This window comes from Meleagris gallopavo, chromosome 3 (assembly GCF_905368555.1).
Source record: "Meleagris gallopavo chromosome 3, MGAL_WU_HG_1.1, whole genome shotgun sequence".
NCBI classification, from domain to species: Eukaryota; Metazoa; Chordata; class Aves; order Galliformes; family Phasianidae; genus Meleagris; species Meleagris gallopavo.
The window spans coordinates 35,276,889-35,292,657 of NC_139406.1; the positions used below are offsets into that span (position 1 = coordinate 35,276,889).

General features: G+C 38.4%; 1 long non-coding RNA gene across 8 annotated transcripts in view; it reads left to right on the plus strand.

The window, feature by feature from the left end:
- Positions 1-15,769, plus strand: part of LOC104910195 (uncharacterized) — a 48,952-nt gene that overhangs the window by 1,365 nt on the left and 31,818 nt on the right. For 3 of the 8 annotated variants that reach the window (XR_014882393.1, XR_014882392.1, XR_014882388.1), the window contains exons 1-2: positions 1-11,587; positions 12,710-12,862. This is a non-coding gene — a long non-coding RNA (uncharacterized LOC104910195). The remainder of the gene's footprint in view (positions 11,588-12,709; positions 12,863-15,769) is intronic. The other 5 variants (XR_014882394.1, XR_014882390.1, XR_014882391.1 and 2 more) reach the window with 4 other exon arrangements.

A 15,769-nucleotide genomic window follows, 5' to 3' on the forward strand; every position in this document is an offset into this window, starting at 1 on the left:
AATGAAAATTCTAATTTGAAAATAAGTGAATTCTGTTTGTATCTTGCACAGGTAATCAGGTGCTATCCCAGTATTCCCACCTTTGGCTAGCAGAGCTGCTCCTCTATGTAGGTTACTGACAGCACAGGTTTCACTTACCTAGAGCAAACATCCAAGGGCAGCCCGCTGTCGCTTCTGGTCATTTTGCTGCCTCTCAATAGAGATAACTATTTGTTAGTTGAACTATCTGGCTATCTGACAATATCTCTATAGCAACAATTAATGAGGATGCAGTGCCACTAGTGGCATAGAACGTTTTTTAACTGTCCTCAATTGTACTGAGAGAACTGATGAGTTTAAGTTGATTTTTATGTTCTGAATAAGATTTATGTTATCTGTCCATCTGTCTGTCATTCCATATCCCTTGGACTAGTTGTGATGTAGTTTGGAGAAAGTCTTTCTGCTTATTTAAGTTCTGTGGAAATTGTCGTGTAAACCTAAATTTGTTTCCTCAGCCAGAGAAAAGCAGGCAAGAACATCAGTTCCTATACATTCTTCCTAGCAGCGATCAGCCACTCAGTACTTATACATCAGCCATCCACTTTGCATACACATCATTCCAGAGTGATAGATGTGATTGTTGTAGGGCACATGAAGAGGAAATTGTAGTTACTGCAATTAAAATTGTTTAGGGGCTAAAGGATCCACATCCACAGAATCCATAGCCTTAATTAGTTCTGTTGCTCACAACACTGCTGGAGAGTGCTAAAGTACAAAAAAAAGTGCTAAAAATGTTTACACTGCTCATATATTTTAAAAATGGTAGAGATAATTTGATCTGGCATAGCCTAACCAGTTTGATATGGGTACTCTGGAAGAAACATGGAAGTGCTGACCTGGCTGCAGTCATTAAATACGCATAATTAAATGCTGCTAAATACACTTTTATGGAAAAGATTTGATTAAATACACTTGAATATAATTTTAGTTCATAAAGGTAATAGTGTTGATTTAATAGATTTCATCTAAGTTAGAACAGTATGCTGATTTCATAAATACAGCATAGATTACAAAGTCTGTGTAGTTCATTGCAAGTGCATTAAAAACTGATTCAACTGGGACCTCTCAAGAGAAGTGACTGTAAATGAATTTTTATCATATGGATGTCTTTTGGGGAAGCTTGTTCTTAGCTTGGTGCCATTAGCAATGACTTAGACAAAAATACAGAATTACAAATTACAGAGTTGCAACTCTGCTGTTGTAAATAGTAATAACGGTGAGTAATGGTAATGTCATTTGTAAAAATATTCTTCTTAAGACAGTCCACTTGAAGGCTGACATTCAAACTAAGGCCTCAGAGCCACCCTTGCAATCTGAAGGACAGTAACTGGCATGAGGCAACACTGACAGGAGCCTGGGCATTATGGTACATAATGAGACATGAACTCCCAGCATAAAACTTTTGCTAATACTCTGAAACAAACCTAGAGGAACATCAGATACAATTGAATTGCAATTGGATTGTGGGTTTTTGTTTTTGTTTTTTTCTCCAAAGATATACTGTAGCTTAAGGACACAAAGTGGAAGTTTTGATGCAAAATATATAGGCAGATTCTGTGCAGTCTGATGTGGTGATGTTACAACAACGAAGTTATACTCTACTTTTTCTGTCCTTAAATGCCTTGGCTCCAGAAGAAGACCAAGAAGTCTACATATGTGGCAGCAAAAGAAGGAATAGGATATCAAGGATGTTTCCAAAAAGAAAGATTTTTTTTTTATGAGTTCAGACAGGCATTGTCTGAAGAGCTCCTGGCACGTCTCACTGTGCTCACAAAGTTCAAACCTGACTGTCCAGTTTTGCTACCATTGTTAATGTGGTCTCCCAGACAACCAAGCAGTGACTTCCTAGAATTCTGTATTTCTTCAAGGAAAAGAAATGACAATGCAAAATGCTATGACAATCATATAAAGATCATCAAAGGAACAAGAGTTCCACCTTCAGGTCTGGGAAAATACTACCTCTGATGGCAAAAGAGACCTCAGAAAAATAGTCAAGTGCAGATGGAAGTGGACTTGCTGAATTACAGGCAGACTCAAACTTCTATTGCATGTCTGTGGTCAGTTTTGAAGGGCCTCTTGTAGATTTGATGACTATTCCCATTCAGTTGTCAGAGAAGCTGTTTTGTAACATCAATGAAGAAAAATGATCATGAGGACTCCTAGGATAGTAGAGAACTGCTGCACATCCAGCTGAGGAGGAGCTTCCACAAGTTCATTCTTAGTCCTCTAATATATGAATTGAGAGGCAGGATCCAGATAAGTGATTCATTTAATATGATTTCTTCACTTAGTCTTACTGCTCTGTGCTCAGCAATCTTTCCTTTATGTGCAGTCTCTGAGATAACTCATTCTAGGGATGGTATTTCAGCATTACTCAATAAACACAGAACTTCCCAGATACTTACATTATGTTCCCAAAGATAGATATTTTTCCAGTAAAGCATTTCAACATTCTGTTGCCTTTTTAATGCATTGTTATTACAGATACACTGTTTTCTCTATCAAAAGTCTTGTGCTGGCAAGAACTGGTAATAAAGCTTCCATTGTGTCATGGAAAACAGTCTTTACAACTGAGCCAACATTGCTCTCTCCCACAGTCTTTAAGGAGCGCAACATGGTTGAAATTGAGATCTCCTTCTAACATACGTCCCTGACAAAACTAAACTTTTTCAGTGATTCTTGACGTTGTATTTGAGGAATGTGTAGCAGCATTTTCTGAAACTGTCTTCCTGATCTAAACAAAATCCTGTGTGTTGATTTGAGGGGAAGCTGTTAGCTACTGTTAACAAAAGCTGTGTTATAGTTCTGGGATTGGTGGAAATCTGATACAATGCACTTTAATGTAATTTGCTTCAAAACCAGCTCACATTTGGTTGAGAATCACCTGTATGATATTGCAGAAAGGTCTCCCAAATGATAGTGAAACAGAAGAGGTTTACTGTGCATTAACATATTTGTCAAAACAATTACACTGAATTGAGTGGGAAAGGAAGAGAGAAATCTATTAGCACAAAGCAGCTTTTATTTGGAGAGAAACATTTCCTCCCAGCTCTCATAGGTTATTTTTGTCTTTTCCAGCATACTGGCAAGTCTCACACTGTGATTTCCACGTACAGTTTACAGCAGCTGCCCCAGAAACAATCACCCAGGGAAGTTAGTGGCTACAGAAAGTACCCACAACACCTGGATCACAGCAGAATTTCCCTGCTGACAAGAGCATCGGTTGCTGGTGAGAGCTTACACTTAGGGCATTCCTGGAACACACATACACAGTGATTTGCCTGGGGAGCCTGAAATGGCAGAGCTCCTCCTGTGCTTCCCAGCAGTCCACCAATAGCATAACCAAGAGAGATACAATTTCAAAAAAAAGTACTGCTAGATTTGTAGCTGAAAACTGCCACATGGCTGCAATTTAATGAAGTCCCATCCTTTTTTCCCAACACTTTCTTATTGCCACTGGATCTGCAGAGGTATTCTCACCCTAAAAACTAACAATCAGCTTTCATTATGTGCCATAGCAGTGATATGTCAAATATTCTTGGTTTCATTTGGAAGGTCACATAAGCACATACTTTACTGCAGGAGAAGGTTGAACCAATTTGATTAAAAAGCGTTTAGCAGGACTGTGTTTTGCTCCCATTTGTCTGTTGTTATAGGGTTGACCTAAGTCAGTATCAGCTCAAGCCAAATCCCTACATGCCACCCTAAGTGAAAAAGGAGTTTCCACACAAGACACTTTTAGCAAGTGAAGTAAATTTTCATTCATGTAAGACCTTAGAAATTCTGCATCAAATCTTAGTGCCTTTCAAGTCACTGGTAAAATTTAGCAGGGTGAGGATTTCATTCTTTGTCCAGATCACAACATTTCTGAATGCAAGAAGATACAAACTGTAGTCAGGGGGAAAAAAAAAAAAAAAAAGGTGGTGAATCAGCAGAGCAAATATTCATTTTTACAATTCATCCACCATACTTACTAGTAAACATTTATTCTGTAAAACTATTCAGGCTTGAGAGAGGCATTCAGAATGCCTTTTAACTGCAGACCAGAGGTGTCATATCGTGGGCTTGCATTCATAAACAGATTTGATTAAAATGCTTTTGAACCATTTTTAATTTTTCTTTCTTCATTAGGAAAGTAATTCTGATCCTGCTGCTTCTCTAACGCATGCAGATCATGAATAATGGTCTGGTCAATAAAAATTGCAGAGAATTTTAGGAATAAATTAAAAACTAGAAAATCCACATTTTTCACTGACTGAAGTCTTTTAAGACTTCTGGAGTTGTCTCTGCCTTCTTTGCTTCATCTCCTCCCTCTTACTAAATAATCAGAAGGACAGTACATTGTTTAGCTCTGCCAAGAAGGTTGTTCCTGCTCAGAGAAGAGGTGAATAGGGGTTTAGCCCAGCTAGTTTGGATTATGGGACATTTCATAGAATCATAGAATCATAGAATGGCCTGGGTTGAAAAGGTCCACAATGATCATCTAGTTTCAACCCCCCTGCTACGTGCAGGGTTGCCAACCACCAGACCAGGTTGCCCAGAGCCACATCCAGCCTGGCCTTGAATGCCTCCAGGGATGGGGCATCCACAACCTCCTTGAGCAACCTGTTCCAGTGTGTCAACACCCTCTGTGTGAAAAACTTCCTCCTAATATCTAACCTAAACCTCCCCTGACTCAGGTTAAAACCATTCCCTGGAAAACATTTCCTGGAAATTCTTTTTTCTGGAGATGAAAAGTCTATGAGATTGTTTTTGATTTAAAATCTGTGTCCAGTCTTCCAGTAGAATCTTAAGCTAATAAGGAATTTCCCAGTCTGTATAATTACCTTAATTAATCTTTGTACAAGGGCCTTGTATGCCATCTAGCTTTGTATTGTCTTCAGCAGTGCTCACAAGTTCATAATGAGGGGTAAGGAAGAATGAGGCAATCAATCCTCCTTAACATTCTCCTAGCCTTTCACTTTTTTTTTATGTTTCGGGTATCCTGAACCAGATGTGCTTTGTTTCTCCAGTACATGCCTGTTTCACGTGTTCACCCAGTCTTCCCTGCAATGAAATAGAGTTCTTTCAGCCCCAGAGCTCTTCGACAAGGATTTTCACACATTTGCTACCCTCTGCATTACTAGCCTGTCTCTTTCTGGCAAATGATTCCAGTCTACCCTCTCCATGCTATTCAGTATCATGTAGATCTCATTTCTGCCCTTAGTTGTCATTCTGGGAGCCTGGAATGTCCTGGCTTTTTCAATCACTCCTTCTGGACACATTAGTATACACATTTTATCATCCTTTTTGGTTTATTCCTTTGGGCTTTTTCCAGTTTTGATATTACTTTTTTATTTTATTTTATTATTTTATTTATTTTAGATGAGGGAAACAGAGCTGCACACTGTACTTATTTTGTGTGCATTAGACAGATTTATTCAATCTTGCAGTTGTATTTTTTGTTTTGTTGTCTGTTGTTTTCCCAATAGTTCCTATCATTTGATACATTTCATCTTTTTTGTTTGTTTTTTAACTGTGTCTGAAAAGTTTTCCTGGAAGTCTCTGCTGTAACCCCAAGGTGTTACTTGGCTAGCTCAATGGCTGTCTACTTAGCTTAAGAACTGTCCATACAGGTGCACTGAAAATGATTGAAAGCTGCACAATAAATAGTGAAATTCTACAAAGAAGTCTTTTCACTCACAGAAAAGAAATTCACACTAGAAGGAGGCAGGGTGGGTCAGAAGTGAAGAGAAGGAATGTCAAGTTAATACATCTCTTACTAGAATGTAACTGTCATTTCTAATACGTTGCAAGTAGTGTCCAATCTTAAATGTAACTGAAACATTATCTTAATATGTCATAAAATATAATTTATCAAATCAGAGCCCTGTTTGGTCCTGCACTGCTTTATTTCTGTCTTACACATCTTCTACTATCCGTCAGTTTCTTTCTATCTAGGGAACCCCATATGACCTGGATCTTTACAGTGATGCTTGCTGGTATTATCTTGAAAAGTGTAAGCTACTCATGGCAGAAGTCAGACCCTTTTCTCTGAAAGACACAGAACAGGAAGATACTCACTTACAATTAACTCCATCAATGTCTTCTTCTTGGTAGGTCTAAACCACAAGTTGAAATGCTGACATAATATAAATGGCTTAGGTTCAGATGTCAAACATGTTTCTTTCTGCCTTGCTAGGTTGTTTTGCTGCAGAGATGCTCATCAGCATTTCTTGAAATGAAGTATGGTTTAGTGTCAAAGGTGCAAAGGTGCAGAGGTGAAGGACATCAAATCCGTTGCAAAGTTATCCTTTTACTTCGTACCTCAAAGGGAGTGTCTTTTATACACTGAAACTGTGAAGTTCTCAAGTACTGCAACCATGGAGAGAAGATGCTGCATGAACGAATATACATGATCCAAAGAGACTTAGATCTCCAGTGAGGGTATTTTGTCAGCGTTTTTTTTTTTTTATTATTATTATTATTCTTTACTGTTTGAATCTTACTGTATTTACTTTTAATAAAGCAGCAACATTGTGAAGCCCTGAAGTTCAGTCTTATTGAGACTGAGCTCAGAGAAAGGAAGAAAGCCTCTAAAGCCTATTTTAGTTTAAAATGTAATTGAAAGTTTGTATTTCTTGATGAGTACTTTGGGAAACATGTTCAGCTAGCTATGTGGAGAATTAGCCATGCAAGTCCCATTACTGCTAATGCTACTACTAATTTCCTGCACATTGCACTGAATATTTACATCTTTGTGTAGTATTTAGGTGAGCCATTAAATGCTGATTTCTTACTATTATAGTCATCCATCAAGCAACAACAAAAAAAAACAAACATAATCTTGTGGGGAAAACAATTTTTAGTTAAAGATGTTTATTTTTAAAATACCATTATTATAAGTTGAATTAAACCCTGAAGTATGACTAAAATTGCTTCATTTCTCACTTCAGAAATAGTAATTGGATTAATGTTCTGTGAGGTACTGTGAACAGAGATATTTGCTTTGTGTGCAAAAGCTTAAGAAGGCATTAACTTAATGCTTGGCTGGTGTAGTATGAGTTATTTTAGCAATTTTAAGTCCAGGTGGCAAATCTGTCCACAGGATGGATTTCAATCATTTATGAGTGGACATCTTCTACAGCAGTCACAGATGGGTGAATCATTGGGCCAAAGCCCTTCAATTGGTGTGTGGCTGTATTTGGCAACTTTGCATAGCAATAGCATCATTTGACTAATCCTATCAGATCCCATTTTCACTGTGTCTAACTGCTTTATCTTGAGGATCACCTCTTGAGTTGGACAGCAATTCCAAAGTGAATAGGTGATGAATACAAAACAGTTTTTACAAGCCTCAGGCCTCAAAAGAAACTAAGACAACATTTCTGTTGTTCTAAGTGCAAAGTCTGCTATTCAACTTTCTTTTACAAGTATTTTCTTAGATCTCTTATGTATTCTTCGAAGTAGGAATTTTTAATGTAGCTCTTTTTCTTAGATTTTTATTATTAATTTTATTTCTTCATGATTATACTTATTTCTGACTTGTGCAGTCTCTTGCGGTGTCTGCTCTTCAATAGCAATACTTCTCATCATTTTCCCAAGTGATACAGTGAAGTACTAGAGAAGGGGGGATCCAGTACCTCAGCAGATCACCTTCTTGTCCTTTCCCATCTCTATTCCAGTATGTATGACTCATCCTCAAAGCCCTTTACCTTTTCCACTGTCCAAATGCCCTGTCTGTGTTGCTCTCTGACAGACCTAGAAGCCCTGTAGCAGTGCTAAAAGCGCTCATAATAACATGTAGCAATGATATCAGTACTGTAAGTAGAGGAAGAGGTGTTAAAGGTGGACATTCACAGCCACCAAGAGCTGAGGTAAAGGACACTCAAATGACGCCGGTAACCAGCATGCCAATATTCTATGTAAGTCACCAACATTCTTCATTTGAAAATGCTGAGATATCATAGAATCATTAAAGTTGGAAGAGATCACTAAGATCATCTAATCCAACCATTCTGGTGGGTGTTGCATGAAATGCAGAAATGTGTTATATGTCTAAGGCTATTTTTCTGACGGAGCTTAATTCCGGTCAGTGCCATAGGTCTGTCCATGAATTGCAAGGGAATGGTGCTTTCCACTCCCTCTGTTTGTATTATCAGTTCCAGGTGGGAAGTAATGTTCTAACTCTCTTTGCAGCACTGCCCTAGACTTTCCGGACCCATTCAACAAATACACCTATCCATGATACCTTTGATTGTACTCTCAGCATCATGCCTGTTACCTCATCAGACTCTTTTTAGGAGATAAGACTGGCAGTAAGTTTTGAAACTTGCTGTTTCGTCTGTTTTTCCTTCACAGGTGGCAGTTATCAAGGAATCTTGCTCTATCTACCCAGTTGCTCTTGAAGTAACTTGCAAAGAGCACGTAGTAGCTCTGTGTGACAGAACTAGCAGCACTTCTCAAGAAGACTGTATGAAAAGTAAAAATTTTAATGCAAAATGGTAGATTTTCCTTAGATAAACATGATTATATCAAGTTATTTTTTAATTCTTTTATGGATTTGGAAGTTATAAAGAGACGTTGGAAGCAATAGCATGCCAAGCCACATTAAGTAGTATTTTTATCAATTTAGTGTTTAATTTTTAAAAACCAGAGGAGTGCAGTTGTTAGGTTTTAAAACAAATAATTTGTAACATGAATTTCTTAGATAATAGTCACATTTTATCAAAGTTATTGATTTCAGTGTCACCAGGATTTGACTTAAAAAAGATTTTAAAAATGTCATATTTCAGTGTTGACTTACTGAAAGTCAATCAAAATATCTTATCTTAGTTACAACGCATAGAGTTGTACTTCAAAGTTTAAATTTTTTTTTTTTTTGCTATACATTGGAGATTAGTACTGTAGTTTTAGTAGTGTTTCTTCTCTAGTGTGATGTCCAGTCATGCTTCAGCCTTTTGTTAGCAATTTTCTGCCAAAGCACAGTATTATGTGTCACTAAGTGCATATGGATGTGAACTGAACCAGCAAATCAGAACTGTAAAACAGTAGAGAGAGAAAAAAAATAAAAAGAGGTGGTCATTCTGCAAGGCAATTAAGACTGGGAATTTTACAAAATGAGGAAATGTTTGTTCTTGGGAGGTGAGTTGGATGCACAAGCAGATTTGTTGAGATGTATTACAGGTAGTGCTGAATGAATGTGTTTTAAAGATGTAGTTTTTCACTGCCTGCATTTAGTGATTTTCATAGAATCATAGAATGCCTTAGGTTGGAGGGGACTTTAAAGATGATGTAGTCCACTTCCCTGCCCTGGGCTGACTCTCACCAGCTCAGCTGCTCAGGGCCCCATCAAGCCTGGCCTTGAGTGCCTCCAGGTGATGGGGCACCACAGCACCGCCCTCTGAGTGAAAAATTTCTTCCTAACATTTAATCTAAATTTCCCTCTTTGGAGTTTAAAGCCATTACCTGTTGTCTTATCACTATCAGACTGTAAAAAGTCAGTCCCCTTCCTGCTTGTAAGCTTCCTTCAAGTACTGGAAGGCTGCAGTGACGTCTCTCCAGAGTCTTCTCTTCTTCAAGCTAAGCAAGCCCATTTTTAGTGGTGAAGAGTGGCAGTAAAAGCTCATTCAGCAAAACTGATGTGAAAATGTGCGCATTGTGACACATATGGCAATTATGAATACACCAGAGGTTACCAACCATGTGCTTTTACACCTCTGTCTTATGAGAGAAAATGGAAGCAGTGTTTGAATAAAAAGAACACCAGGATTTAATCCATTTCTTCTCACTGCACAAACATCTGTATTGGCAGTATTTAGCAAAATTACAATATGTTGTCCAAGATCCATGTTTAGTAGCAATGGCTGGGGAACTCTGTGATAGTGTGCTGATTTATATATATTTTTATATTATATTTATTATATATTATATTATTATTACATATTATATTTTTTTACACAGGCATCGTAGCTGTGATCTGTGACCCAGCTGTATTATTTAGAGACTGGATGATTTTGGAAACATTGACTGAAGGGTGACTTGTGTGCATAGGAAGAAGGGGAATTTTTTATCACCTAATTCTGAAATTGCCCTGACGTGCCTTGAATGGAGAATTTTTACCACAGGTTTCCGGGCTGTAAATGTAAATGGCACAGCCCAAACGTTTAGCTTAGAAGGGGAGTTTTAATGACGAATGGAGTGTGCAAGGCAGGGGAAAACTATAGTCAGGCAGACCAAAGCAAGATGATGAGGGCCATGAAAGCAGCAAGAAAAAGAAGAAAAAAGAAGCTAATTTCTCCTATGTTCCTAAGTTGTTCTGAAAGTAATGCCTCCTATTTATTTCCATGCAAACTACCACAGATACAAATAGTACAATAACACCATTTAATAGTGCAAATTCTCAGCTACAAAACACTCTTTTTCTACATAGTCACCACCATTAGCTATGCATTTTCACCTGTGATGAACAAGAAGCCTGTATGCAGTGGTAGTAAACATTTGCACCAACAGAGATGACTCACTGCTTCACTTTTCTTGACCACCCACTGCCTCACTGTGCTGTGCTGATATCCACTGTTTGGTCTCCACAAATGTTCAGCAAGTGTCAATGAATGCCAGTGGAGGAATTCAGCTCCACACTTTTGCTTCATCTGCACTTCCATGTCAGATGCCATTGAGTCAGACTGCCCCTCTGCTGCCATCTGTCTCACAGCAATAACATGTCATGGGATATTGGCGGGAAGATTCAACTTCTACTGTCATGCCACCAACATCTGCCTCTGGTGTCGTGGGCCCTTGTAAGAAAATAGGATGCATTGTTTTCAGAACAGCCCTCGTACAAGTTGATGCCACCTGTAAGAAGTATAATCCCCATCATCACCCTCCTGGGTACTGCACCCAGAGCATTTCTGGTGTCTAAACAACTTCTAAACAGAAGTGCTCAGAAGGGAGAAGCCATATGAGGGCTGTGGTGGGCAGCTGTGCATGCTGCAATGTGAGGGAAGGCTGGCTTCCAAAGTATGGCTGCCTCAGGGCTGGGCTGCCTGGAGGCTTCGTGCCAAGGTTCGTGCTTCAGGCTTTACTTCAGTAAGGGATTTCTAATTTCCCCAGCTATTATGGGACATCAGTGAGATTTCCTTCCTTAAACCTCAGCTTTCCTGTCAGATTTGGTTGAAATCAGCCCATGGGTTCAAAAAAGCTCAGTAGCGGACTGAAGGACAGAAAGCACAACACTGGAAGCTTTGTTTGCTGAGAAAACTGAGCCAAAGGCAATATTAAATCATAGAATCATAGAATGGCTTGCATTGGAAGGGACCTCCAAGATCATCTAGTTCCAACTCCCAATAATGCTATGGGGGCTTGTAGCACTGGTGGCTCAAGCAGAAAATTTGAAGAGGAAAAGGTGCTCTTTGGATTAAACAAGGCAAATTCCTGAGGTGAAGCAGCACGTATTCATATAATTAACAATGTATCATAATAATACCACATAAAAGCGGAAAATAAGTTTCCTCAGGCATGGAACATCCTTTGCTCTTTTATTTTCTAACTTCTAAATGTATGATTACAGGTAAGTAACTTTTCTAACATTTTATATGTGTGTGTATGAAATGCATGCATTAAGTACAGCAACTGCTGAAATGTGAATTTATTTTTAAATAGAATTGACTCCTTGTGTTAGTACAGGCACCTTGAGAGTAGAAGCATTTCTGTATTATCATCATCTATCTCTTGAGAAAGAGACAGATATTTTTACCTTGACAATTGTGGCAGCAAGGTGGAGGCAGTTCTGCAATAATCTGAATATATTTCAGGTGTGCAGTTCATTTTTATACAGAATGAATAACTGCATGCCCAAGTGGGTGACTGGAAAATAAGAACCTCTTGGATTAGATGGAGAATGTGAAACGTGTTACATTTCTGCACATAATGTATCTGCTAATATTCCAATACATATGATAAAGTCACTATTAAATGCCATTTTCAATGCACGTGACGGCAATCTGTTTTCTTCAAACACTGATTCCAGGGAAAAAAAAACCCTACATTTTAGAAATCACTACAACTGTTTCATTGAATTAAGCCAGAAATCAAATTATTTTCCAGTCACATTTCTTCTGTGTTCCTTGTGGGTCTGTAGGCAGTGATGTATAATCAGTTTGGGGTGAAACAGAAATTGGTGCAGGATGAAGGGACTCACAATGCAGCCACTTACTGACAGGGGGACATAGGATTTCTTCTGCTCCAAGTGGCTTCTAACACATTTGGTCTGCAGCTGCTCCACATGGACACTAAAGACAAGCTACCAAATGCTTTGCTCACACGCAAAACTAGTAACAAATAATCAATAATAAAACATCAACTAGGAGCATTGAGGCAAATGAAGGAGTATGATACCAAGAGAGTGCAGTGGAAATGGCTTAGCAGCTGACAACAGACTCTGGGACATGAGCCATAAGGAGAAACTTCAGTCTCTTATTCATTGCAAAGAGATCTGCAGAGACTTCTTTCTTTAGCCGTTTCTCCCTATGGACAAGAAAATTGAATCCTTTATTTGTAAGCAACATTTTGCATTGCTAAAAGTTGTGCAGGAGGAAAAGAAACATCTCTTGGAAATCATGTGTACAGTTCACAAATCTACTTGGCATTGACTTAGTTGTTTTATATTTCTCTCTCTCTCTTTTTCCCCTAGATAATTTTGATGTAAAATATAGAACAAGATATCTGTAAATCGCTTCTGAGGAAGACTACGGTCCCAGAGCTCATAGGATCTCCTGACTACATACTGTTTCAGAACAATTTCATTCAGTGTATGTCTGCACTTCCACTGCATTTCCCTGAAATGGTAAGATCATCTAATTCAGCAATAATTAATTGTTTCATGTTAATTAAAAAAACCAACAAAATCCAGGGAATTGCAACATTCTTATCATTTGTACAAAAAGGCAACATTTTTAGTGAGGAAAAAGAGAGTATGACAATTAATTTGAGAAGCTGTTCATTTAAATAGCCTCTAAATGAAACATTTTAATTGTGTGAATAAATCTACATTCTGACGTTTGATATCTGAAGCATATCTTGACACATCTTGGGCATACTTGGGAGATAGATCCAGTTATAAGCTTAAATTTCTGCAGTGAGTGAATTCTGGGAAAGAGACAGAGCAGAGGGAAACCAGAGATAGTGTTCCTTGGCTTTCAGGTCCCATGTGAGAAATTAATGACATTGCAGCCTTAATAAATAATGCTGGTATTAGTGTGTGGTCCCTCTTACCAAGATAAACTTTCTCCAAAATAAATATACATATTCTTCTGAAAATCAGAATAAGTTTACACATATTGCAATATAAATCTTAAATGTGTTTCTGTAGGATAGTAGAACACAGGGTGAGGGAAAGGGGAGAGAAGAATTGCAATATAAAGCAAGGTTAGTGCCTGGGAAAAATGTGTATGACAGGGACTGACAGCCCTACTGCAGGCTTCATGTTTTCTTGTTGGCTTAGAGCATGCTCTCTCTTATGTCATAGTTGCCTTGGTCACTGCAGAAATGTGCAGAATAGCTAAATTCTAATCCCAGAGGGGAATGGTGATTTTTAAGCAGAGCTAGATTTAACATTTTCAGGACTACAGCTCATTCTTCTTCTATCTCAGACATAGCCACGATCATACCATTGTGCAGAAATGTTACCTAAGAGAGGGACTGGTAAACTGATACTTGTAGATGAATCTGATTTATTTTGAATTTTTAGAGATGTGTGTGGGAAGAAGAAGGAAGATCTCTACATCATTCTTGCTTCCTATGATTGATACCCAGCTGCTACCATCTTTGAATCCTGATTTATGTTTTCAAGGTTACCCATGACAAAAAAAAAAAAAAAGAGACAGAAACTCGATTTTAAAATGATATGCCAGTCACTGTGAGGTTGCACTTGAAATAAATTGCAAGTTCAGTGTATATTAGCATAAACCTCAGAATTTTCCCAGATATTTTGGAAAGCCAGGAACAAGAAATGGGTGCCTGGGGCCCAGCTTAGGCATCTGTTTGCCATATGTTTTTACTAAGAAAATGAAATAAAATGTTAGAAAATCTGCAAAAGGTGGCACCAAACTAAAAACAGCACTGCTTACTTGGAGCAGCTGGGGCTTCCTGGGCTCACAATGGAGTACAGCTAATGCAGCTTTTACTAAGTGTCTCTGAGGCAGTGGTACTGTTCTCACAAAAGCCATATCTGATCCATGGATCTCCACTAATCCAAGAATATGGAGGAAGGCTACGGGCAGGCACAGGATAAAACAGAGATATCAACAAGTTAACAGTTATAGATGTATGAGTGGAAGAGAAACACATGCTGAATGACACTTGGTGCAGAGTAGCTTGAAGGGACGCCTAGGAAACAAAACTATCAGTGCTGACTTATACAGACACTGCCAGTGAGATAAAGATAAAATCTGCATGCTCATCTGGTTGGGGAACCACCATGTGAAAGAGCACAAGGAAAAGGTGAGAGGCCTCTGTGGAAATAAAATATAGACCAACAGACAGGAAACACTGCAGGAATTAGAATGTAAATGTATGCATATCTGCATATAAAACCTATACACAAAGCTTACTAAACCTATTAAAAGCTAATAGATCTATCTCCTTCAGAACACTAACAATCCTTATTAATATTACTGTGGCATTTTTGTTCAGCTCTTATTTTTGAGCTGATAAAGACGGAGTAACTCTGTCAAAGCTAATGGAGACAACAGTTGATACCAGACAGAGGATCGGATCTTTCCTGTTTGCACACAACCTTTATCAAGATGGTGCATAAGAAGATAACTGTTGGTGTATGACAGTACAGTAACTAATTGGGACCATGATGCAATATCAAAATGTGTGTTACATAAAGTATAAGATAATTTTAGCTTTTTGTTTGTTTGCTTGCTCACATCATTCGTTAGCCGGTCTTGATTTCTCATGATAGCATGGTTTTCAGAGTCCTCACTTGAAGATTGAGAAGAAACATGATACCTATGCTTATGAGTTGTTTGACTGCCTGCTGCTTGTGATGTATGATTATCACTTCAGTTTTTCTGCTCCACAATTTTTTATTGGAGTTTGGATACAGAATTAGAACATTATTACTAATGATTGACTAAAAGATACTCTCAATTATGCATCAACAGACATGTTTGTATCTGAGAACTCAAGACGGAAACAAACATTCTCAATACATTTATGCCAATAAAAATCAGAGATTTTTAAATGAGACAGAGCTGGGGCTCTTCAGCCTGGAGAAGAGAAGGTTCCAAGGTGGTCTGATAATGGCCTTTCAGTATCTAAAGGGGAATTTCAGGAAAGAAGGAGGCAAACTCTTTAGGAGGGTCTGTGATGATAGAACAAAGGGAAATGGTCTCAAGCTCAAAGAGAGTAGATTTAGGTTGGATATAAGGAAAAAATCTTTTACAGTGAGGGTGGTGAGGCACTGGAACAGGTTGCCCAGTGGTGTGGTTAATGCCCCATCCCTGGAGTCTTTCAAGGCAAAGCTGGATAAGGCTCTGGGCAACCTGATGTAGCTGTACACGTCCCCGTTCATTGCAGGGAAGCTGGTCTAGATGATCTTCAGATGTTCCTTTCAACTCAATGAATTCTATGATTCTATCATTCTACAAAGATGGCAATTCTCAACATGTGTAGAGAATTCAAATACAATTTCATAAACTTGTTTTTGCACTACGTGTCATGTTCTGAATTCTGGCTTGTAGCT